This window comes from Salvia splendens, chromosome 15 (genome assembly GCF_004379255.2).
Source record: "Salvia splendens isolate huo1 chromosome 15, SspV2, whole genome shotgun sequence".
Lineage (NCBI taxonomy): Eukaryota > Viridiplantae > Streptophyta > Magnoliopsida > Lamiales > Lamiaceae > Salvia > Salvia splendens.
In genome coordinates this window covers 25,938,337-25,963,209 of record NC_056046.1, presented here as the reverse complement: position 1 = coordinate 25,963,209, position 24,873 = coordinate 25,938,337, and the positions used below count along the sequence as shown (strand labels likewise).

General features: G+C 37.7%; 4 long non-coding RNA genes across 9 annotated transcripts; 2 read left to right on the top strand and 2 right to left on the bottom strand.

Annotated features, from left to right (window-relative positions):
* Nucleotides 1–9,723: 9,723 nt before the first annotated feature.
* On the bottom strand, nt 9,724–11,136 carry LOC121767822. Its single transcript, XR_006043210.1, has 2 exons — nt 10,059–11,136; nt 9,724–9,979 (listed from the first exon to the last, which is right to left on the bottom strand). It is a non-coding gene; the product is annotated as an uncharacterized LOC121767822 (long non-coding RNA).
* A 4,335-nt stretch (nt 11,137–15,471) lies between these two features.
* Nucleotides 15,472–17,789, bottom strand: LOC121767368. The gene is made up of 3 exons (XR_006043076.1): nt 17,420–17,789; nt 16,026–16,094; nt 15,472–15,508 (listed from the first exon to the last, which is right to left on the bottom strand). It is a non-coding gene; the product is annotated as an uncharacterized LOC121767368 (long non-coding RNA).
* LOC121767367 lies at nt 16,351–18,030 on the top strand. The gene is made up of 2 exons (XR_006043075.1): nt 16,351–17,097; nt 17,796–18,030. It is a non-coding gene; the product is annotated as an uncharacterized LOC121767367 (long non-coding RNA).
* A 713-nt stretch (nt 18,031–18,743) lies between these two features.
* LOC121767377 lies at nt 18,744–20,606 on the top strand. Of its 6 annotated transcripts, none has more exons than XR_006043081.1 (4): nt 18,744–19,138; nt 19,342–20,039; nt 20,133–20,250; nt 20,357–20,606. It is a non-coding gene; the product is annotated as an uncharacterized LOC121767377 (long non-coding RNA). The 6 variants fall into 6 exon arrangements; XR_006043082.1 differs by having other exon boundaries at nt 19,334–20,039; XR_006043083.1 differs by having other exon boundaries at nt 18,744–19,495; nt 19,825–20,039.
* Nucleotides 20,607–24,873: the final 4,267 nt, after the last annotated feature.

Sequence of the window (24,873 nt, the reverse complement as noted above, 5' to 3'; positions counted from 1 at the left end):
GTAATATTTGTTTTTGACTCTATAAAATTATGCTTAGAAAGTTAACTTTATAACGTTTCAAAAATAAAAAATTATTGTATTTTTTAATACGAAAATAATTGGATGAATCAACTTTTCTCATTTTAGATTATTTAATATATCGTACATCAACTAATTATATTAAGAATTAAGAAAATGAAGAATCATAAGCTCCATTAATAATATCTTTTTTTAGCTAGTAATTTTAAACTAAAATTTATAAAACTAATTTGTAAAGAAATCCAATATTTTTTATTTGGTAGTAAAATTGTACTACTCTATATTTTAAAATTTTCTTTAAATAAATGCAATAAAAGGGGAATAGATAAAAAAATATTATCCAGTCAAATTTAAAATCGTATATATGATTCACGTGTTTATTAAATGCATGCATAATATATGCATAATCTACATTTATATCCTTAAATAGGTTATAGGTGTAATAAATAAACAAATTAATATAGGGGTAGTAAAGTAAACACATAAAATAAAATTTTAATTAAAAATACCACATAATATTTAATTACCATTTTAACCTCATTATGTCTTAGACATTATGTCTCCAAAACATTATTCAAACCGAAAATTAATTTAAGAAAAGGAAAAGTCGTTGATTAAGGTTGGATGTGGTGAAGACATTTGGAATATGTTATATATGGTGAAAATCACGACATAGGACAAAACAAAATAAGATAGGGGAATACACATGATGTTGGGAAATTAAAAAGAAGAAATTGGATGAGGCATGCGACCTAATTCGAATTCAATCTAATAATGAGTACACATCAATGTTAGCTTATTTTCATGTTTTTGGTTCAATTTTGATAGTCATCAGGTAAAATTAAACTAGGAATATTCTTGTGGTTTTAATGATCAACGAATTTTCTTTTTGTTTAATTGAATATATCAACTCTTTTTAGTTACAACACACATCTACGGTCATGAAGCTTCAAGCTAATGATTAAGTGCAAACGCTTTAGTACTAAGCTGATTTTCGCTGTTCGTTGAACCAATTATATACTCCATCCCTTCTCTGAAAATTATGAATATTTGGTTCGGTACAGATTTTAATTCATAATTGGTAAAGTAAAAGAGATTGAAAGAAAAAGTTTTTAAAGTATTATTAGAGGAGAATGAGTTTTACTTTATTAGAGAGAAATGATTGTTTATATTTTCCAGTAACGGACTAAAAAGGAAAGAGTTCATACTTTTCAAGGACGGAGGAATTATATGACAACGTCGTTTGCTTTAATTAAATAAATGAACTCGTTTCATGTTTAATACTCTTATTTTTCTTCCTTCTGTTATTGATTTTTTCTGTAGTTTTGTCAACTATATATCCCAATTATAACTTGAGTTTTATTATTTTAATTTTTAATTTGGTAGAATATTCTTTATTCTTGTTAGACGTTAATTGTTAGATTGAACTGCTATTCTTTCCTGTGTTTTGGACTTGCACACATAATATTATTAATACACAAAATTATAGACAAATTCACCTTAATAGTGAGATTTAAACGTCATTTAATATACGAATAAGTAATAACCAAAAGTTATAGACAAATTTACATTACGATAGGAGTATATGTAATGAAATAAGTGAGATTTATATTTATAAACTAAATAAATTTGTAGTAATAATTCATTAATTATCGCTTTGTGTTTTGTTGCAACGATCTGTGGCACGAAAAGGATCTGAGGCTGAATTTAAAATAGGCAGTTTGTTCTTAAATGGTGGCAGAGAACAGGTACAGTTATCTGCCGTCTCTTTGTTGGTTTTAATTTTTAAACATCACTAATTCATAATCACTTTATTCATATCTGCTTTTGTCTTTTGTTTAACCTAATAACAGCATTATATATTACTCCCTCCGTCCATTAAATATTGTTGCAGTTTGACCGGGCACGGATTTTAAAAAATGTAGTGGAAAGTGAGTTGAAAAAGTTGATAGGATGTGAATCCTACTTTTAAAGTCTAAGTATTAGTTTTATAATAAAATGTGAGTCAGAATAAGTTAGTGGAATGTGAGGTCCACTACCAAAAATAGTAAACAGTGAAATGTGACAAATTTTGTGGCACCTCAACCCCTCTGATGTATGCACTTACTATAAATAAATTTCTTATCATAAAAGCAATCGATACACGTGTCTAATTCATAGAACACACATATTATATAACTCTAAAATTCAACATTTATCCAGCACATATTTCAAAACATCCTGTAAAGTAGTGGAACCCTCTCACAACTCTATATACTATACATTTATCTACATGCGAAACTGATGAGGAGGAGAAAGTTGCCAATATGCGTCAGCCGCCAAACCTGATAACACTTTAATCTCACATGATACAATATCAAGCATACTCTTTTATCAAAACATATAATCAGAAACAATACATATCATACTTTAAAAACAAACCATTTCATATTCATATGCATATGCCTCTCTGATCAATTTATTATTCTGTGACAGTCAAGCCTGGTATCTGCCCGGGATTTCCAATATAATTGACCCGTAGGTCCCATTATGATTTGACCCGAAGGTCCCACTGTAATATGACCCGAAGGTCCCAATATGTTTGACCCGAAGGTCCCAATATGATTGACCCGAAGGTCCCAATATGATTGACCCGAAGGTCCCAATATGTTGACCCGAAGGTCCCAATATATCCACTGTAATTTCAGATCCAGGGCAAAACCGTCACAGATCCTTTTCAATCCAATGATTCACATCATAAGTATCATAAACATATCATTTGCACCAATAACATATTCATACCATATTCCATCAAATTATCCAATATATCTAAACAAACATGTCCATTTCAGCAATCAAATATTCATATCATATTCGACCATCAATATCAAATAATTCATAATCATATCAACTTCACACCATATAATCACATAATTCACTCCAATTCAACATATAACAATCAACCACATAACACATGTAAAACTAAAAGTGTGATTTATACACACCTGATTAGGATAGATAACCTGGTCGAACACTAGCTCTTGATTCCCGATCTACGTTCCTTGATCCTCTCAAAAATTCATAAGTGTAGAATTTCTCTCTCTTTTTCCCCCTTCTTCCCCTTTTTTTTAACCTCTTTCAACTCCTTTATATATATGACGAAGCTTACTTCAGAAGCTAAACCGAAGCTTACCTCAGAAGCTAAATACGAAGCTTACCTCAGAAGCTAAATACGAAGCTTACCTCAGAAGCTAAACTAATACAAAGAGTTACTTTCTTTTCTTTCCTTATTCTCACTACATATTACTATAAATCCCATGCACACATTTTCCATGCACAAGACACTTAGTATTAAGCACACATACACATTTGCATAACTAATATATAATAAAATATGTAATTATGCCATATGATGTATGATTTGGGTCACGAATGTCACAAATTTTGTGGGACGGGCGAATATAGAAAAATGTGACAAAATTTCAGGGATGGAGGGAGTACTACTTATAGATTTACTAATTAAAAATGAACAATATTTTTTCCATATCTATGAACTAATTAAGATTCTATGATTTTCTAATTTATAGCCTAAATAATGTCACATGCCAACAAGGTATTTTTAAAAAAAGAAACTCCTATATTAAGAAGGAGGAAATTACCAATAAACTCCTATAGAAATGATGAAATTACAATTGAAGTCAAGAGAGCTCGAACTCGGCACCTCTTACAATAATGTCTAAGCTCATTGTCGCTAGGACAAAGGCTCTGGACAAATAGATTATAAGGTAATTTAACATATAAGTTTATCGTCATCTTTCGCTCACGAGTGGTTATAATAAGTTCACAATTAAACTTATACTACTTCATCCGTCCCAGAAAATTTGTCACTTATTTTCATTTTCGTCCGTCCCTAAAAATTTGTCACATTTTACTTTTACCATTTATAATAGTAGACCACACATTCCACTAACTCATTCTCACTTACATTTTATTATAAAACTAATATATAAAAAGTAGAACCTACATGTCACTAATTTTTTTCTAACTCTACTGTACATAGTTTTATACTCCCTCCGTCCCGGGCTACTCGCTCATTTCCTTTTCGGCTCGGAGATTAAGGAATGAGTGTATAGGAAAGTCAAAAATGACGGCTGTAGGTGAAATTTTTTACTAAAAATGGAAAGAGTGCAAGTAACTTGGGACGCCCAAAAAGGAAATAAGTGCGAGTAGTGCGGGACGGAGGGAGTACTTTAAAAGTGGCCGAAGATTTTTGCACTACGTCAAGATTATTAACTCACAAACAAATCAAATTCAAAAGTACCACAAGATTCTATCAAGTACTGACATCTGACTGTATCAAATCAACAAGAATGGACGGATGATTTCATGATCTATGACAGAATCAAACAATGTTTACAACAAATTCACACATCAACATTGACAGATACAAATTTCCCTTTGTCCTAACCAGTTGTACTCCAACTTCACAACAGATGGCAAAATTTGAAAAAACAATAAATATTAATAACCTGTAATTATATAAATGATATGAAGACAAACCTTGTCTAGTTTAGTGGATGTGAAAACTTCCCCCAAATAAATTGGATCATGATGAAATGACAAAACCCACAAATTTGATGCTGCATATTCCAAACTGAAACTTACTCAGGATGTGGAATGGGATTCATTAATTGGTTCATGATGGAATGACAATACCCACAAATTTGATGCTGCATATTCCAAACTGAAACATCTTAGGTGTTATCATAGCCCATGGGGCATTGCGTTTGCGTTTGCGTTTGCGTTTGTTTGATCTCGAAAAGAAGCATATTTGTGCCTGGTACGGAATCGGGGTCACCGATGATAGAAACGACGACCGGAATTGCACCAACACGTATGGAACTATGAGAAGGAGATGAGAGGGAGGAAGAAGAAGCAACTTGCATTAATATCGATGATTGAGAGTAACAAATGAAGGAGCTACAACTTATATAGCTGTGAGCTAACTAACTAACTACGTAACTAACTTGAAATGGAAGTTCTAACTAACTCATAACTAACTAATCTTCACGCCACGTGTCCATCTTCTCCAAGCTTCTCTCGGCGTTTATTCTTTATCCTACTATTTCCCTTTCCATGCATCAAATCTCCCCCCCCCCCTTCAATTAACCTTGTCCTCAAGGTTTAAAATGAGGACAGCGTTCTTGAATATCATGAAGGAATTCCCATGTAGCATCCTCAGGGAAGGAGTTGGCCCAGTGTATTAAGACTTGAGTTGTTGGTTTGTTGCCTCTTTTAACCAAGCATCGTTCAAGGATTTGCACTGGTTCGAGAAAGGTGGAGTTTCCCACGGCAGGTAGCGTACCATGGAGCTGTGATAGAGGGCCCATTTTCTTTTTCAATTGGGACACATGAAACACGGGATGGATCTTAGAGTCAGCTGGTAAGGAGAGCTTGTATGCCACTTCACCAAACTTATCAATAACCTTGAAGGGACCGAAGTATCTAGGATTGAGCTTATGGAATTGTCGATCGCGTAGTGTATTTTGTCGGTATGGCTGTAACTTCAAATAGACCCAATATCCCAAGGCAAATTTGCGATCAGACCGATGTTTATCGTGCTGTTGTTTCATGCGCTTTTGAGCACGACCCAAATGATGTTTAAGAACCTCCAACATTGCCTCTCTAGCCATCAGACTCTCATTCACATCATGCACCATGGAATCACCTTTGAAGTAAGGAATGTGAAGAGGTGGAGGGTAGCCATATAATGCCTCAAAAGGGGTAGTTTCAATAGCTGAATGAAAGGAAGTGTTGTACCAAAATTCAGCCAAACTAAGCCAGTTACTCCAGTGGGTTGGTTGATCTCCACACATGCAACGAAGGTAAGTTTCAAGGCAGCGGTTAACCACCTCAGTTTGGCCATCCGATTGAGGATGATAAGCTGTCGACATGTGTAATTCCACACCTTGAAGCTTGAAGAAATCGGTCCAGAATTTGCTCATAAACACTTTGTCTCTATCACTGATAAGTATATTCAGCAAACCATGTAGCTTGAAGACAGAGTCCAGAAAAGCTTGAGCTACGGTGAGGGCCGAATAAGGGTGAGTAAGGGCCATGAAGTGTGCATATTTTGTAAGGCGATCCACAACAACCAAGATAGTAGACTTCCCATGAGAGAGGGGAAGTCCTTCAATAAAGTATAGACTGACTTGTGACCAAGCTGCTTCAGGGATGGGCAACGGTTGAAGAAGGCCAGGGGAAGCGCTGTTATCATACTTATAGCGTTGACATATGTCATATTCTCGAATAAAATTCCTGATTTGCTTTTCCATATTGACCCAATAGAACAATGAAGAGAGGCGTTTGTAAGTGGCTAAGACTCCCGAGTGACCCCCTGCACTCGAGTTATGGTATAGTTGAATTATTTGAAGCCTCAAATCCTGATTATCACCCACTACTAGTCTTCCTTTCCTCCTTAATTGATTGCCAATCCAAGATAATTTAGGAGAGGCATCAGGATTCTGTTGTAGCTCAGAAATCACCTTTTTCAATTGTGGATCCGATTCCCATGTGGCTTGAATCAGAGGGTAAATATCTGTAGAGATTGTTGTTAAAGCCATGCAAAATATTTCAGAAGAATGCACACGGGAGAGTGCATCAGCAACCACGTTCTCAGCTCCCTTTTTGTATGTGATTTCAAAGTCAAAAGCCATCAGCTTTGATAACCAGCTGAGCTGAGCTGGAGTGGAGAGCTTCTGTTTCAGTAAGTGACTCAAAGTCTTGTGGTCTGTGCGGACTTCAAAAGGTCGAGTACTTGGATAGTGGCACCAATGTGTAACCGCAAAAACAATAGCTAGCAATTCTTTATCATAAACTAATAAAGCTCTATTCTTTGGAGAAAGTGACTTGCTAATGAAAGCAATGGGCTGGTTGTTTTGCATCAAAACAACACCTATTCCATAGCTTGAGGCATCCGTTTCTACCACAAAAGGCAAGGAGAAATCAGGTAGAGCTAGCACTGGAGGAGATAACATAGCCTCTTTTAAGGCTGTAAAGGCTGGATCAGCTTTAGCATCCCAACAAAAGGCATCCTTCTTGAGTAGATCAGTTAAAGGCCTGCAAATAATGCCATATCCCTTGATAAACTTTCTGTAGTAACCCGTAAGTCCAAGGAATCCTCTGAGCTTCGACACATCAGTTGGAGTAGGCCAATCCTTCATAGTTTGGAATTTCTTAGGATCGGTTGAGACACCCTCTTTAGAAATGATGTGGCCGAGGTATTCAACCTTGCTCCTAGCAAATTCACATTTACTCTCCTTAGCAAAGAGAGTATAATCATGTAATTTCTGAAAAACCAACCTCAAATGATCCACATGAGCAGCCACATTCTTGCTATATATCAATATATCATCAAAGAAGACAAGCACAAACTTCCTCAAGAAAGGTCTAAACACATCATTCATCAAACCTTGAAATGTGGCTGGTGCGTTGGTGAGTCCAAAAGGCATCACCGCGAATTCGTAGTGGCCATCATGAGTACGAAAAGCGGTCTTAGGTCCTCAGCCTCCATTCGAATCTGATGATAACCAGCTCTCAAATCGATTTTAGAAAAAACCGTAGCTCCCTTCAATTCTTCCAGAAGTTCATCAATAAGGGGAATGGGGTATTTATCTTTGATAGTGATCTTATTCAAGTGTCTGTAATCCACACACATTCTCCATGTTCCATCCTTCTTCTTTACTAGAACAACCGGGGAAGAGAATGGGCTAGAACTTGGTTGAATGAACCCTTGCTTGAGTAGATCAGACACTTGTTTTTCAATGACATTTTTCTGTAAAGCTGAATGTCTGTAGGGCCTAGAATTCACTGGAGAAGAGCCTGGGATTAGAGTGATTCTATGATTATGAGATCTCAAGGGAGGTAGAGATGTATGCTCCTTAAAGATAGCCTTGTGTTCCTCTAAGAGCACTGTGATACTGGCAGGAACAGGAAGCTCAGATTCTTCAAGTTTCTCCACAGCCATTAAGGTAGAATTCCCTTCATCAATCACCTTAATGCCGCACAAGTGTATTCCATCAGTGTGGGTGAGAAGTTTATTCATTTCTTTTTCTGAAACCGCATGGACTTTCAGCTCATTATGGCCTCCTCTCACTAGATGTCTTCTACCATTAAGGGTGAAATCCATTGTTAAAATTTTGAAATCCCACTAGATTACTCCCAATGTCTCTAACCATTGTATGCTGAACACCATATCACAGCTGCCTAAGGGAAGAAGCAGAACATCTGTGGTGAATGGAGTACCCATCAGTAGCCAATGCATACCTTTGCACATAGAGTTACATTCCAAACGATTTCCATCCGCAACATCCACCATTACTGGGTTTATTGATGTAAGGTGAAGTCCCAATTTCTTAGCCAATTGCAAGTCCAAAAAGTTGTGAGTACTGCCTGAATCAATAAGAATATGTATAGCTTTCTTACCCACTCGGACAGTGACTCGCATAGTGCAGAAACCTCGTGAAGGAGAGCCGTTTATAGCATGAATTGAGATCAGTGGATTATCCTCCTCAACAATTTCATCCTCCTGAAGCTCATCAGTAACATCTAAGTCTCTCATCACATCATCTATTTCCAGTATATACAATTGTTTCCTAGAACAACGATGCCCCCTCTCAAATTTTTCATCACAACCATAGCACAATCCTTTGGCTCGTTTATCAGCCATTTCTTCCTCAGTTAGTAAACGTCTAGTCTTAACAACAGGCATAGTAGGTGTGGGGAGTAATGGTGTAGAATTAGATGTAGATCTAGAGACATTGCTACTGAATCTTTTAGAGTTCTGAGGCAATACTTCTCTAGTAGTAGTAGATAGATCCTGAAGTCTAGCTAGAGCATAAGCATGTACCAATGTTTGTGGCATGAACATTCTTACAGCCTTTTGCACAAATGGTTTCAATCCATTCACGAAGTGACTAATAGCATATGATTCAAATAGAGATGCACGACCAAGCAATAGTTCGAAACGGTCATGGTAATCAGCAAACGAACCTGTTTGTTTGAGGGCAAGGAGTTCGGTCATTGGATCTCCAAGTAACTGATCTCCAAATCGACCTTCTAAGGCTCGTAGAAATGTTGGCCACTGCGTAGTCATTGCCCTTTCCTGATACTTTGCCCAATTTTGAAACCATTGAAGCGCGCGGCCATCAAAATTAATCACTGCTAAACGTACTTTCGATTCCTCCGGTGTCAGATCCACCGCGAAGAAGTGATCACAACGGAAGATCCAACCAGTTAAGTCCTCTCCGTTGAAAATAGGGAAACCGACCTTAGATTGCCGAGTAGCAAAGTATTGTTGCCGAGGTGGAACACCTCCAGCAAATTGAGCGTTAGGAGCCCCATTCGCGTCGGCGGAACAAGGCGAGACATCATCTCATTTTGTTGCAGTTGAAGACCTAGAAGCTCCTCGTGAAATTCTTTCAGAGTGAGATCGCGCGCCTCCTTCGATTCCTCTCGACACCGATCAGAATCAGTGAGCTTCGCAGAGAATTCAGCCATTGTAGCCTTGACTGACTCCTCTAACCGCCGCATCTCTCCGGAGCGAGTGTCCACCATCACAGGAGCCGGATCAGGTAGGCTGATACCACTTGGTACGGAATCGGGGTCACCGATGATAGAAACGACGACCGGAATTGCACCAACACGTATGGAACTATGAGAAGGAGATGGGAGGGAGGAAGAAGAAGCAACTTGCATTAATATCGATGATTGAGAGTTACAAATGAAGGAGCTACAGCTTATATAGCTGTGAGCTAACTAACTAACTACGTAACTAACTTGAAATGGAAGTTCTAACTAACTCATAACTAACTAATCTTCACGCCACGTGTCCATCTTCTCCAAGCTTCTCTCGGCGTTTATTCTTTATCCTACTATTTCCCTTTCCATGCATCAGTGCCCAAGATTTGTTTTGCTTGACTTCCTTGTTGGCAACAAAAAATCTTATTTAGGCGCTTGTGCATAAGAGGAGACAAATGGATACACGGTTTCAGTCTGATCACCTTTGTGGATTACATCTCTCGGAGGCACAGTCAGAGGATTCCCATCAACCTTCAACATCCGGGAGAACCCTTATCTGGTTGTTATTGCTCATATCCGGGAGAACTCCTCTAGCATTTCAAGATTTCCAATGGACACTGTAAGTCTGCAAAATTGTTACTTATGTTCATCTTCAAAGCACAAGCTCTCAGCCTCAACGTCGACCTCTCTTTAAGTTTGCTAGGCAACTGTCAATCCGACCGACCTACTGCTTTCAGCCGGTTATATTATATAGTCTGCGTGAAGCTCCTTGAGTGAAACATAACGACTAATTGTGTGCGGGCTTTCTTTCCTCAATATTCTGGCAATTCAGAAATCAAGTTTGCGTGTAAATCCTAAATCCAACATGCTCAAAGTCGAGAGCTTCCTTATTGCCATTTTATTTGGAGCTCATGTCATGTGTGATATAAATAGAGAGCTCGTGTGATGTATGAGTTTGATCTTTGTATTCCTCATTTTACTATCAATAAAATTCCTTCTGTTTCCTCCATTCATGGACTGCATATTATCAATTTCTACAGACTCCATTTACACACCCACAATTCTAATCCAACCAATTTGCTTAATCAAAACTAATTCTTCCTTTCCTATTTCACAACAATAACTAAAACCTGTTCTCTTCAAACACAGTCCGAAGACGTAAAAACTTAAATCCACACATGCCGCCATTTTTCTTCCATACTGAATTACAATCAAGCAGCTCCAAAAGACAAAAATTGCACATTCGAAGCTGAGACTACTCACTTTTAGAAAGTAACTCCACGCATCAAAATCGAAGACATTTGGGATTGTTGAAACGATTGAATTTGAACATTCACCAACAGCACACATTCTGGGGAAAAAGAGAGAAATTTTATTGATTGAATCACACGATTAAAAAATACAAAAGTTGACTGGTCTCTATTTATAGGCTAAAAAGTAAAGCTTACTTAAAACTAAACTATGAAAAGTTTTATACTTATTTAATTGCCTAACTAATTTTATAATAGTCACCAACGGCTCTCTTCAATAGTCATCTTCCTCTCTTCACTTATTCTTAGCTAAAACATTTTAGCTGCCATCCACACTTCAACAGGAATTGGGGAAAAGAGAAGATAAAAAAAAAAAAGAAGTTATGGATAATTGAATAATTATTTGGATTGTTGTAAAACAGAGACGAAGATATGGTTCATCAATAGATCTACGTATTGCTCGCATGTCTCATTTTTATTGCGATTTCTTTTCTTTTTTCTCACCAGTTGAGCGCTTGGATTTGTTTAATCCAGTCATACTTTTTTTTTTTTTTTGGTAAAAATTATTTTTTTCGTTTAGTCTTCGTAAATATACTTAATTATACTCCCTCCATCCCTAAAAATAGATAACATTTGAAATGACACGAGTTTTAATACACAATCAGTAAATTAAGAGAGATAGAAAAAAAAGTGATTGAAGTATTTTTAGTGGAAAATGTGACCCACCTTATTAGAGATAAAAAAAATTCTTAAATAGAATTAGTCTATTTTTAAAGTGTATTTTAAAATGACAAATGTGGTCTATTGTTAAGGAATAGAATGATTATTTCATAACTTCACTTTTTATGTTCACGTACAGTAGGATAAAGTAGAAATTTGTAGTTAAATTGGAGGGAGAGGATCCTCTGTTGTGGTTGTGTTTCAACCATAGCAGAGGCTGCTGTGCCCCAAATACGGCAGCGTTTCATTGCCACTCCTTCAATTTCATTTTTATTGTATACTGCTAAGTGTTATCGCCTTTTATCATTTAGATTCATTTTTTATTTTTATTGAATAAATTGCCTTAAATCACCTTTTCCCCATTATTATCGCATACTCTACTTTATTGTATAAAATCTGCTTTTCAAATATTCTTCAAGTAAGTAATAAAGTTCTTATAAAAATTTAGTTGCAACTTCGTTTATTTCTTTTATTTTTCTTATCACCTTTTATCCATTAGTTTCATTTTATAGCACGGGCATCAATAATCTACTACTATAATAAATCGGTGCAAGCATTCTTCCAATAATTGTACCAATTGGTATCATATTTGTATAAGTAATTAATTAACAATTAACAACACATTGAGAAGAAAAATGAAATCTATTAACATTATAACAAAGAATTAAAGTGAATTATAGGGAAATCTTAGTGTGGGATTTTTTTTAATATTATGCTCATCACACATTTTTTTCCTAATTTTGCAGCATATAACATTATAGTTTGAATTATAATCACTTAAAATTTTAAATGATTATTCAGAGTGATTATTTAGGATTAGATATTTCATTCTGAATTATACTTTATATAAATGAAGACATTTAAAGGTGTTCGTTTGAAAAGTTTGAATTTTCCCAACAATAATTCCCTATTATATTTTATTTTAGAAGTAAATAAAGGTAAAGTAAAAGTTTGAATTTTATTTAATTTTTGGGCGTGACAATTGACAACTAATTTTATTCCCATGGCATGATAATCTTGTAGGTGGAAAAATAAGTAAAGAAACAAAAAATAATACCTAAATGAGAAAAGACAGTATCTATTACTTCATAATACAATAAAAATGAAATTGAAGAAGAATTGGTAATGAAACGCTGCCGTATTTGGTGCACAGCAGAGGCTGCTGTGGTTGAGACAGCAGAGGATCCTTCTCCTAAATTGTAAGATACCTTTCTAAGATTATCAATTTTATAATTAAATGAATGTTGCTCAAAGAAAGTATATTTTTTTTACTAAAAACTTAAAATGTGATTTTATAAATATTGGGTAAGTGCAAACCCTACTTTCGGGTATTATTTGTAGTTCACTCATAATATACAATCATCAACACAAGTAATCAAATAAAATAAGTTATGATGCATGCATCTAAGGCTTCGAAATTCTTTCCTTGGTTGTAGAAACTTTCGGAATTAAATCCTAATTGAGTCATAATATTTAATTCCACATATTTAAGAAATAAACTTAGTCATATCGATTAATTGCAGCCGCCCAAGGTGTCTTGGAGACGCTGGTCGGCCACTCATGTCCCCAACATTTTCGCAAATTACCGAGTCATGAGCAAATAAATTCAATCTTCAACTCTGACCCAAAACGAAAATAATTTCTTGAAGAAATGAAGAGTTCAGCCCAACATAAGTTGATTAAAGCTGACCCAAAGAAATAAACAAATTGGCCCACTTCTTATAAAAACAACCTGGCCCGAAGTAAAAAAACTGAAATTGGCCAAACACTCCAAATAAATTCCCCTAATAATGAAAAAAACATGATTATACTCCCATTCCAAATCACGCGTATACTCTCGAACTCCCCAAATTGGAACTCAAACCCCTAACTTCTCAACTCTCTCTCTCTCGCCGACGACCGGTGTAACATTACTCCCCTCTCTCTTCTCACGGAGCGGATCCCAAATTCCGACCCAAAAAACTGCCGCAACTTCTCTCTCTCTCACTCAAACTTGTTGAAATAGAAAAATAAAATGTGATTAGTTAGTTTAGCATTTTATTAGACATTTTATTAGTTAGTTCCAGCTTAGAGCATCTCCAATAGAGGCTAGCAGATAGGCTAGCCGATCGCGGGCGCTAGCCAATCCGCTAGCCGGTCCGCTAGCCTTCATTGCGACAATTTAGGCTAGCCGATCGGTGAGCTCTAGCCGATTCGCGGGCGCTAGCCGATCCGCTAGCCGCCATTGTAGGCTCGGAATCGGCTAGCTGATTTTTTTTATTTATGTAATTTTTTTTATAATTTACTTTTTTTAATTTAAATAAAATTATTGCATTTTCCCGTATATGTGTGGTAAATTTAATTTCGCATTTGTGTGATTGTAATTTTTAATTATGTAATTCCGTAATTCGTGTGTGGAAGAGGGGTTTTTTTAATTATGTAATTTTTAATGTACTTTTTTTAATTTAAATGAAATTATTGAATTTTTCGTATCTGTGTCGTAAATTTAATTCCGTATTTTGTGTGATTGTTAATTATTTATTTTTTATAATTTTGTTTATTGTGGCTAGCCTATAGCTTGTCCAGTTGCTTGTCCTGATGATGTGGCAGGAGGAGTTTTAGTCCTGATGATGTGGCAGGAGGAGTTTTAGTCCTGATGATGTGGCAGGAGGAGTTTGTGGCTAGCCTATGGCTTGTCCGCTCGCTATTGGAGATGCTCTTATATATAAGGCATTTTAATGTGAGTTTTTCACACTATAGTCAATAAAGATATTTTCCCTTCTCTTCTCCCCTCTTTACAATGACAGCTTCCTCTTGCAGTTTCTTTCTTCTTCCTTCTCCTTCAATGTGGTTTCTCCATCCGATTGGATTCGCCATTTTCAACATGGTATCAGAGCGCATTGCGCTCTGATTACCTGTGATTGCCTCTGATTACCTCTATCTCCTCTATCTAATTTTTCTTTTGAATCTTCATAGTTAGGGTTTGTCCTTAGAATTGTTTTTTGGATCGGTGATAATCTACCGTAGTTTTGCCGCAATTCTCTGAATTTCGTCTATTATTTCTCACCGGTGCTCCAGCTTTTTCCATTTCTCTCTTCAAATATACTCTCTTCAAATATCTGTATTTTTTTCAATTATGATCATAATCGATCGTCTCTGCTTTGAATCTAAGGTCTGTTTGAACCGGTTCATTGTTTGAATCGATTTGAATTGGTTCGTTGTTTGAATCGGCTCATTGTTTGAATCGGTTCATATCTGTTTTCTCTCTCGTTTTCTTTTACTCATTGGAGTTGTATGATCCAAGTTTGTATCCTTTGTTCATTAGATTTGTATGATCCAAGTTTGTTTCTCTCCTTTTAGTCTTCGATTTTAATCGGTTGATTCTATCTTTGGTTTTGTGTATCTCTCTATTCAGTTTTGAGATCTGTAAATCTCTATTCAGTTTTGAGATTTGTAAATCTCAAATTTGTTGTTTCCAATTTATCTCGGTTCATCCTTCTCTGATCCAATAGACCAGATTGTCTTCACTGATTATTGTCAGTTTTGATAGTCTATGACAGAGTGTGATTCTTTCTATGCTTGGTATGAAATGTGATTTTGCTCTTCATTGAGAATTTTGATGTATTGTCACGACCGCACTTGCTAAGGATAGCATAGTCGGGGAACCTTGACTAGGGGTGGGGGTATAAGAAGCGGGGAAAGAATTAAGGGAAAATAAAATCAAACATTGGTTGCGAGACATGACTAATCAAGTGCTGATACATAGAAGAAAAGATACCCGATCATGAAAACTCGAGTATTTTTTTATAAAAATTTCAAAATATCAGAGTTTTGAACAAAATAGACTTGAGTCTTTTAAAATGCACAACAGAAGCAAATGAACGCGGTTCCATGTATGAAGACATGAACCTCCGAGAGTTAAAATCTGACTGAATTAAATGTCTTGTCTCAATAGCACTTCCTCCACCACTTCGCTGCTCAACCTGCACATTTAGAAATATATGCAGGGCTGAGTACAAAAAGTACTCAGTGAACACATTGCCGAAAATACAAATATACTTTTGAAAATATTGTCAAGCCATCATCACAGTAACACCCAGGGATTTTATTTAAAAGACCTGAGTTTACTAAAAATCTTTATTCGACTGCGCAGTCTAAGTTCTTTCCATTCTTTGTCATATCTGATCACATTGTGCCGTGGAGATGGTGTTCTCCCACGGTCACCTTACATTCATGTGCCGGGAAGGTGGCCACCTTCCTCGGTCACCTGCTCTGCCCAACATGTCAGATGTAGCTTGTGTACACTAGTCCGAGCGGGGACACCACCCTCACTGGGACCCGAATTCGACTTATATCATCATTCATAATTCCTTTGGCCTTAGCCAAACAGATAGGCATCATACAAAAACATTTATGGCAAGACAACATCTTTAAGAATCACGAACATGTGTTCGTGTTTTCATAAAATACGATTTGTATTTTTAGTATAGGAAAGCTCACATTGATCGTATAAAGGTGTCGCACTTGAGTATTTCCTCTTTCCGGATTAGAGTCTCATGGAACAATTCCCTTTTAAAAAATAACAATAACACAACAATCAGTGCGAGAAAACTACTAATTAGAATGCATGCACTCTCATTAAAATCTTTTATCTCGTTTCTTGGTTTTCGCGTATTTTGATTATTCGGCGGCCGCCCAAGGCATCACTTGAGACGCCGGTCGGCCGCTTACGCCCAAAATTTCTCCATTGGCTCCTCGTATTTTCAACCACGATGTCGAATTAAAATCCCAAAATTATATAAGCGCTTAACCGAATTATCGCAAGTATTCCCCTTCGTTAAGAAAAATTTATATATTCCGGACTTGGGATAAACTATTCATACTTCAAAATTATTTCGGGATTTAATTAAATAATTCGTCTTGATTAATTATCGGCCCAAAGATTTATTTAAAAGGCCCAAGACTTAATTATTTTCCCACCTTATATCTCCAACTTAAAATTTTAAAGCCCAAAACAATTATTAACTCATCCTTATCTCTCCATTTTATTTAGTAATGCCTAACTAAAAAGAATGGCCCAAATCAAATAAATCATCCTATTTGCTTTATAAGGCCCGATTTTTTTTTTAAACAAACAAAGGCCAATTCTTAAAAAAAACAACAGAGGCCATCTTATACTCCCACCTTCTCCTTCGTCCCTCACTCTCTCTCCCTATCTCTATTCACTCTTCTTCCCCCAAATTGCACAAAATAGGGAAAACTCCTTCTCTAATTTAGAGTTTCAGTTTCCTCCCCTCCATCATCTTCTCCTTTCCTCTCTCCCCCTTTCTCGGTTCTCCCTCTTCCTCTCTTTCTCCTCTCCCTTTTTCCTCTCTTTCTCTCTTCTCTTTCTCGGCTATGCTCACGCCGTCGCTACCGCTACCGCCACCGCTACTGTACGCGTGGCGGCTCGACGTCGCAGCCCTCCACCTCACTCTCTCGATTTCCACCGCCATCACATCATCGCTGCTCCACCGCCTCAGCCCCCCTTCTCTCTCCCGAATCTGCCGCCTCCTCGCCGGACTCCCGAAAGGTAAGAGTTGATTTATTGTTCTTCCCTTTTATTTCAATTTCTAAAAGTTTATAATCTTAGATCTAAGAGTTTTGGAAATTAATTTGTGAAGGTTGTGAAATTAGTGACGTATCGGGGTGGGGGTTGTCCTTGGTTGTCTCCGGGCTGCCGAGAATCTTTCTCCGGCAGATTTATATTTTAGTCTAAGATAAGTACATGAGTTCTTTGCAAGAAATGGCTTTCTATGTTCTTTGTTATAGTTGTTAAGTTCGTATTTGGCAGAGGCTAAATCTTGCCTATATGCGTATGTTGAAAGAAGAAAAAAAATGTTGTTGTTACTTACCTTCATATGTGATGAATAAACTTTGCTGAAATTTCCACTACGATGTGAACGTCCTCTTCCTTTGCCTTCCTGCTTTGTTGGAAGTATTTTGGGAGGAGGGTATTGTTTGGTACGAGGTGGGGTAGTGAAAGTGATGAACAATATGTTCTTGCTGGTATGTATATGTGAGTAGCAAGTGGTCTGACATGATCCTCCAAATATTCTCTTGTCGGAGAATTGATGATTGTTCTGACATTTCATTTAATGCCGTATCAATTGCTGCTGAAAATTTGATCCTCAGGATCGGATCTGCCTACCCCTTTCTTTTATATTTTATTTGTTTTATTAAATTTTATTATTTGTATATTTATTTACTTATTTGTTTAACTTGGTGTAGGAAAAACCCTGTTTAAGCTCGTGGCTTTGGTGTAGGAAAATAAATAACATCCATAGTCTTCCCTGATGATGTACCGGACTTTCTTGGAGTACGAGCATGACCGTTGAACGGGCTGCGTGAACTTTTCCCCAATTGTATGGATTTGATAAATTTGTATAATAGTAATTTAGCAGAGTTCGGAGAAATGTCGGACATTATAAATTTTTATTTGGTGTTACTTTTTTTTTACTTGAAATATTCGTTCGAGAACGAAGCAACGATTATTTATAATTCCAAGATCAATTATTATACATGAAAATGACAGATTTCGAATACTACAACGATCACTTATTATTTATCTTTAGGCTAATAATAATAAGGTACGAAAGTTCGGGTTGTTACATGTATAGCCGGATTTGTTGTTTGCATTGGATGAGGAAAGGCGATCCAAGAGAAATGGTGAATTTTTGGCAGTGATTCTCAAGCAAGGAGATGGTTTTGGATTGATCAATTATTTGTTGTGGTTGGTATGGAAATAGAGATTGAGAGTTGGTGTTGTGATTGTTCTTAGTTGTTGCTACTGCTCAAACTACAGAAAGCTCTTGTTGAGCTATATTGGAGGATTTGAAGTTGTATGGTTTGTGTGGTGATCTTGTTTTAGTTGATGATAGTGAATGTTTTGAGGCATCAAGATTTAACCATAATTCCAGCAGCAATGTGGTGGATTGCAAATGCTCAAGATGGACTAAGATTGAGATGTTAGTAGTTCTTTTCCTTTTGTAGTAATGTTATTGTCAAGTTGCATTTGATATTCTTCCATCTTGAGGGATGCTGTTGAAATAGAAAATTAAAATGTGATTAGTTAGCTTTTAATTAGTTAGTTTAGCATTTTATTAGATATTTTATTAGTTAGTTCCAATCTATATATAAGGCATTTTATTGTGAGCCGCAGTCAACCCTTTTCACAATTTAGTCAATAAAGATATTTTCCTTCTCTTCTCCCATCTTTACTTCGATATCTTCCTCTTGCAGTTTCTTTTTCTTTCTCCTCCTTCAATGGAGGTTTCTCCATCCGATTGGATTTCCCATTTTCAACAAAACCAGCAACACACATCATCTTCTCCCTCTCTCTCGGCCAATTTCTTACCCCGAATGCTTATTCTCTAAACCCTAAACCCATTACGGAGACACCAGTGTCAGTTCCTTGGTGAGCCTATAGATATCATGACTGCTCTGTGACCTGAAGATGGGATTGAATTCGGAGTTTTTTAGAGCAATGCAATCTCGTCAGTGACAAGAATTTGTAGACGCATTGAATTTTAGTCAGGCTGTGGTGCGCTTCTTGTCGAGCTCTATTTCCCAAAGTAAGTATCCTGCTTGCTATTTGCTGGTTTTCGTTGTGCTTCCCTGCTTTGGCATGTTGTCTACTTGGTCATTGCAGTGTTATTTCTAACGCAAGTTAGATTAGGTGTTCGTCTGTAATCACATAAATAACCAGTTATGTGCATCATTCAAGATTCAGTCTTCTTAGCAATTTTGTGGAAATTCTTGATTGTGAGATTGCTAGGGCATTGTGAGAAGCATATGAGGCAAGTTGGCTACGTCGCTGGCACACGGAGGCAGCCACAGATATTTTGTAGCTATGCTTCGAAGCCGGCGCGTGGCAAACTCTCAACGAGCAGATTCTGCTCATTTCCAAGCGCGGAGGACAGTTGAAACATGTTCGGTAGATTTTTTGCTGTGCCGGGTTTGTTTTATTTTGCTGATATTTTTTCAATCATAGTCGACTTTATTCTTGTTTTAGCATTCTCATCATTAACCTTTTCATTAATTTGGTTTGAGATGAGATGAAATGTCGATTTTGTTCTTTGCCCTTTAAAGTTCAGTATTTAGTAGTAGTACGAAGTTGAAAACGGCTATATGCATTTTTTGAACTCCTTCATGGCTTGATTAGTGATGTTGCTGCAAGCTCTTTTGCTGCCTTGTATAGATTCTTTATCGCCTGTTATTTATTGTATGGCCCCACTCACTCTCTCTCTCTCTCTCTCAGCATGCTCTGTATATGGTAAGGAACAAAAACTTAATCACCGGAGAGTTCACGAAAAGCAAACTTTGGCTTGAGGACTTAGTAGGAAGTGAGAGGCTTGCAAAAACTGATATGCAAGGCATGCGGCTTAAAGAAGCTCAGAACATCAATAGGTCACTCTCTGCTCTCGGAGATGTAATATCTGCCTTAGCAAATAAAAGCAGCCACATATCATACAGGTTGGTGATGCAAAAGAAAAAGGTCTTTTCATTTTTCCTAGAGTTGTTACACCTCTGTATATGAAGCCTGACATTGGTGTCTAACTGTTGCAGCTTTCAGGAACTCAATGCTGACCCGTTTATTCAATTTTGCGACCCTAGTTAGAGGTGTTGAGTTGGTCCTGCTAGAGAACAAGTTGATATACAAGAGCTCCAGAAGATAAAAACAATGGTATGTATTCTAGAAGATCAAATTTGGTATAGAATGAATATTATCTCTGAGAACATTATATGGAATTGATCTCACGCTTTATGTATTCGTCTATTTCTTCATGTAGCTTGAGAAAGCACGACTGGAATGCAAGGCCAAAGATGAATCTTTAAAAAAGGCTTGAAGAAAATCAACAGAACCTTGAAATCAAAGCCAAGGGAAAGGATCAGTTTTACAAAAACCATTTGGGAGAAACTAAAAGAGTTAGAAGGCCAAGTAGAGTTGAATGTTAATTATGGAGCCTAAAATATCTCCTACCATGTTTAGGATTTGTTTCCTTGAAGTATATTTCCTTGTGATAGATTTATTCCTTAAAAGATATTTCCTTATGGAATATGTTTCCTAGTTTGACTAGAATTAGGGCTCTCTAGTTACTTATAAATAGAGGTGCTCCCTCATTGTTAAATCATCCTGAAATTATATAGTGAAATCCCTGGTTTGGCATCGCCCCCAGACGTAGATACACATTGTATCGAACTGGGTAAACAACTTCTTGTGTTCATTCTCTTTCATATTCGTGATTGTCTGTGTTTATTTCCCAACAACTGGTATCAAGAGCCTAGGGTTTAAGAGGCAGAAATCACGATGGGGATCGACGAGAAAATTGCTGTAGAGAAGTTCGATGGATCTGATTTCGGATTTTGGAAGATGCAGATTGAGGATTACCTGTACGGTAAAGATCTCTGGAAGCCTTTAAAAACCAAACCCGAAAAGATGGAACATGAGGAGTGGGAGCTGCTGGACAGAAAAACGATGAGCGCGATTAGGCTATCGTTGTCCAAGGATGTGGCTTATCACACGACTGCAGCAAAGTCAACAAAGGAGATGATAAAGATCTTGGAGGACATGTATCAGAAACCATCAACGGCAAACAAGGTACATCTGATTAGACGATTGTTTAATTTTAGAATGCAAGAGGGAAAGCTGGTGCAACAACATCTCAACGAGTTCAACATGATTACTTCGCAACTGAACTCGGTTAATATAAAATTCGATGATGAAATTCGTGCCCTGATTTTGCTATCGTCTCTGCCTGAGAGTTGGGCTAGCACAGTGACAGCAGTTACTGCTGCAGAGACAAAACTAACAGTTGACAGAGTAAGAGATCTGATGATTGGTGAGGAAGTTCGCCGGAGAGAATCAGGATCTTCTACTTCGGGATCAGCACTGAATACAGAACAGAGAGGCAGATCGAAGGGAAAGCAAAATCGTGGAAGATCAAATTCCAGAGGAAGGAGTCAATCCAAGAAGGATTTGGATAAAGTTAAATGCTGGAATTGTGATGAGTTTGGGCATTTTAGAAATCAATGTGAGGCACCGAAGAAGTATAAGAATAAGGATCAGAAGGACAAGAAGACAGCAAACGCTACCATGTCTGATGACGATGGCGAGGCGTTGGTCTTGAGCGTCAGTAGTCCGATGGAATCGTGGGTATTGGATTCTGGGGCGTCGTTTCACTCCTGCAGCAATGTGGAGATAATGGAAGACTACGTTTCTGGCGATTTTGGGAAGGTACATCTGGCTGATGACGAGCCCTTAGATATCGTGGGAAAGGGAAACGTGAAGGTAGTGACGTCCAATGGATCCGTAATAAAACTGAATGGAGTCAGACACATTCCTGGATTGCAGAGAAGTTTGATTTCGATTGGGCAGCTTGATGCAGAAGGGTACATCGTGACGTTTGGCTGCAATAATTGGAAGATTACCAAGGGAGCTATGATAGTAGCTCGAGGTAAGAAGGAAGGTACGTTGTATACCACAACTAACTCCAAAGATTGCATTGATATTGCAAGTGAGGCAAATAATGCAGATTTGTGGCACTGTCGTCTTGGCCACATGAGCGAGAAAGGGATGAAGATAATGTGCTCAAGAGGTTTACTGCCTGGCTTGAAAACTGTTGAAGTTGGCCTGTGCGAGGATTGCGTGTTTGGGAAACAGAAAAGGGTGAGTTTCTCAAGAGGAGGCAGAAAATTGAAGACACAGAAGTTGGAGATGGTCCACACTGATCTATGGGGACCAGCACCTGTGAAGTCCCTAGGAGGCTCTGAATATTATATGACTTTCATCGACGACTCTACTCGAAAGCTATGGGTTTATTTTCTGAAGAGTAAATCCGATGCGTTTGACGCTTTCAGGAAATGGAAAGCCCTTGTTGAAACTGAAACCGGGATGAAGGTGAAGTGTCTAAGATCCGATAATGGAGGAGAATATGAACTTGCAAAGTTCAAGGAATTCTGCGCCGAGAATGGAATCCGCATGGAGAAAACTATGAAAGGAACTCCACAGCAGAATGGAATCGCAGAGCGCATGAACAGAACGTTGAATGAGCGAGCAAGATGCATGAGGTTGAAAAGTGGATTGCCAAAGAGTTTTTGGGCAGATGCAGTCAACACAGCTGCATTCCTAATTAATAGAGGTCCATCAGTTCCCTTGGAGTTTCGGATACCCGAGGAGGTTTGGACAGGAAAAGAGGTAAATCTATCTTTCCTACGCATCTTTGATTGTGTTGCTTATGCTCATGTTAGTTCCGTTGAGAGAAGTAAGTTGGATGCTAAATCTATTAAGTGTACGTTCATTGGTTATGGAGGCGATGAGTTCGGTTATAGACTCTGGGATGAGCAGAACCGTAAGGTTATTCGCAGTAGAGATGTCATCTTCAATGAACAGGTATTGTACAAGGATAGATTGGAGGCGTCAAGTCCCAGCAGTTCTGAGCCACAAGTGGTCGAGCTAGACATCTCAAACTCGAGTGGGAGCAAGGAGAGTCAGAATGCTGAAGAGGTGCTTGAAGAAGAACCAAGCACTCCACCACCGACTATTCCGCTGCCTAAATCGACTAGAGAGCGACGTGCACCTGATAGGTACTCGCCCTCTAATTTCTATTTGTTACTTACTGATGGTGGTGAGCCCGAGTGTTATGCAGAGGCAGGAGAAGGCCCTGATAAACGAAGGTGGAAAATTGCCATGGATGACGAGTTTGCCTCTCTTCTCCTAAATGGCACATGGGAGCTTGTGGAACTTGCTAAAGGGAAAAAGGCATTGCATTGCAAGTAGGTCTATCGAATCAAAGGTGAAGCTGATGGTAGCAAGCGCTACAAGGCTAGGCTGGTTGTCAAGGGATTTGAGCAACGATACGGTATTGATTATACAGATGTGTTCACTCCTGTTGTGAAACTAACTACTATTCGTTTAGTGTTGAGTATGGTAGTTGCAGAAAATCTATTGTTACATCAGATGGATGTAAAGACGGCATTCCTTCATGGTGATTTGGAGGATGAGTTGTATATGACACAGCCTGAAGGATTCATAGTAAAAGGAATGGAAAACCTTGTATGCAAGTTGAAGAAGAGCTTGTATGGTTTAAAGCAAGCTCCAAAGCAGTGGTACAAGAAGTTTGATGGATTCATGATGGAGATTGGCTATAAAAGATGCTACGCTGACCATTGTTGTTACTACAAGAGGTTTGACAAGAGCTATCTTATTCTATTATTATATGTTGATGATATGTTGATCGCAGGAGGTGATCAAAAGGAGATGGATAAGTTGAAAAGGCAATTGTCTGAACGATTCTCCATGAAAGATCTTGGAGAGGCTAATCAAATTTTGGGCATGAGAATCGAGTGTGACAAGGCGGCAGGAAAATTGTATCTTTCGCAAGCTGCTTACATTGGTAAGGTTTTGGAAAGATTCAACATGGATAATTCGAAGCCAGTAAGTGTGCCTTTGGGCAGTCACTTTAAGCTGTCGAAGAAGGAGTCGCCGAGTACAAAAGAAGAACGTGCTGAAATGAAGAAAATTCCTTATGCTTCAGCAATTAGCAGTATTATGTATGCAATGGTGTGTACGAGGCCTGATATTGCACAAGCAGTGGGAGTAGTGAGCCGATTCATGGGTGATCCGGGCAAGCAACATTGGGAAGCAGTTAAATGGATCATTCGATACTTGAGAGGTACTACAGAAAGCGTCTTATGTTTTAATGGCAAGAATGTCGAGCTGGCAGGTTATGTGGATGTAGACTTGGCGTCCAATGATCTTGATGGGAGAAGAAGCACAACCGGGCATGTATTTACTTATGGTGGTGCTGCTATTTCATGGACTTCTAAGTTGCAGAAGACTGTTGCTTTGTCTACTACGGAGGCTGAATATGTAGCTGCGACAGAGGCAAGCAAGGAGATGGTGTGGTTGCAGAGTTTCTTAGATGAACTTGGGAAGGAGAACAAGAGTAGCATACTCTACAGTGATAGTCAGAGTGCTATTTTCTTGGCGAAGAATCCAGCGTTTCATTCTAGGACAAAGCATGTGGAGTTGAAATATCATTACATCCGACACCTAGTGGAGATGAAAATCCTGCAACTTGTGAAGATACTTGGAAGTGAGAATCCTGCAGACATGTTTACTAAGGTGGTGACCTTAGAGAAATTGAAGCTATGCATAGCTTCAATTGGCCTTGGAACTTGAAGAGAATGTTAGGCGATGCTAAGCGGATGAAGGGATGAGATCACGAGGAAATGGTTGTTTAGGAGTTGTTAGTCTCCAAGTGGGAGATTGTTAATTATGGAGCCTAAAATATCTCCTACCATGTTT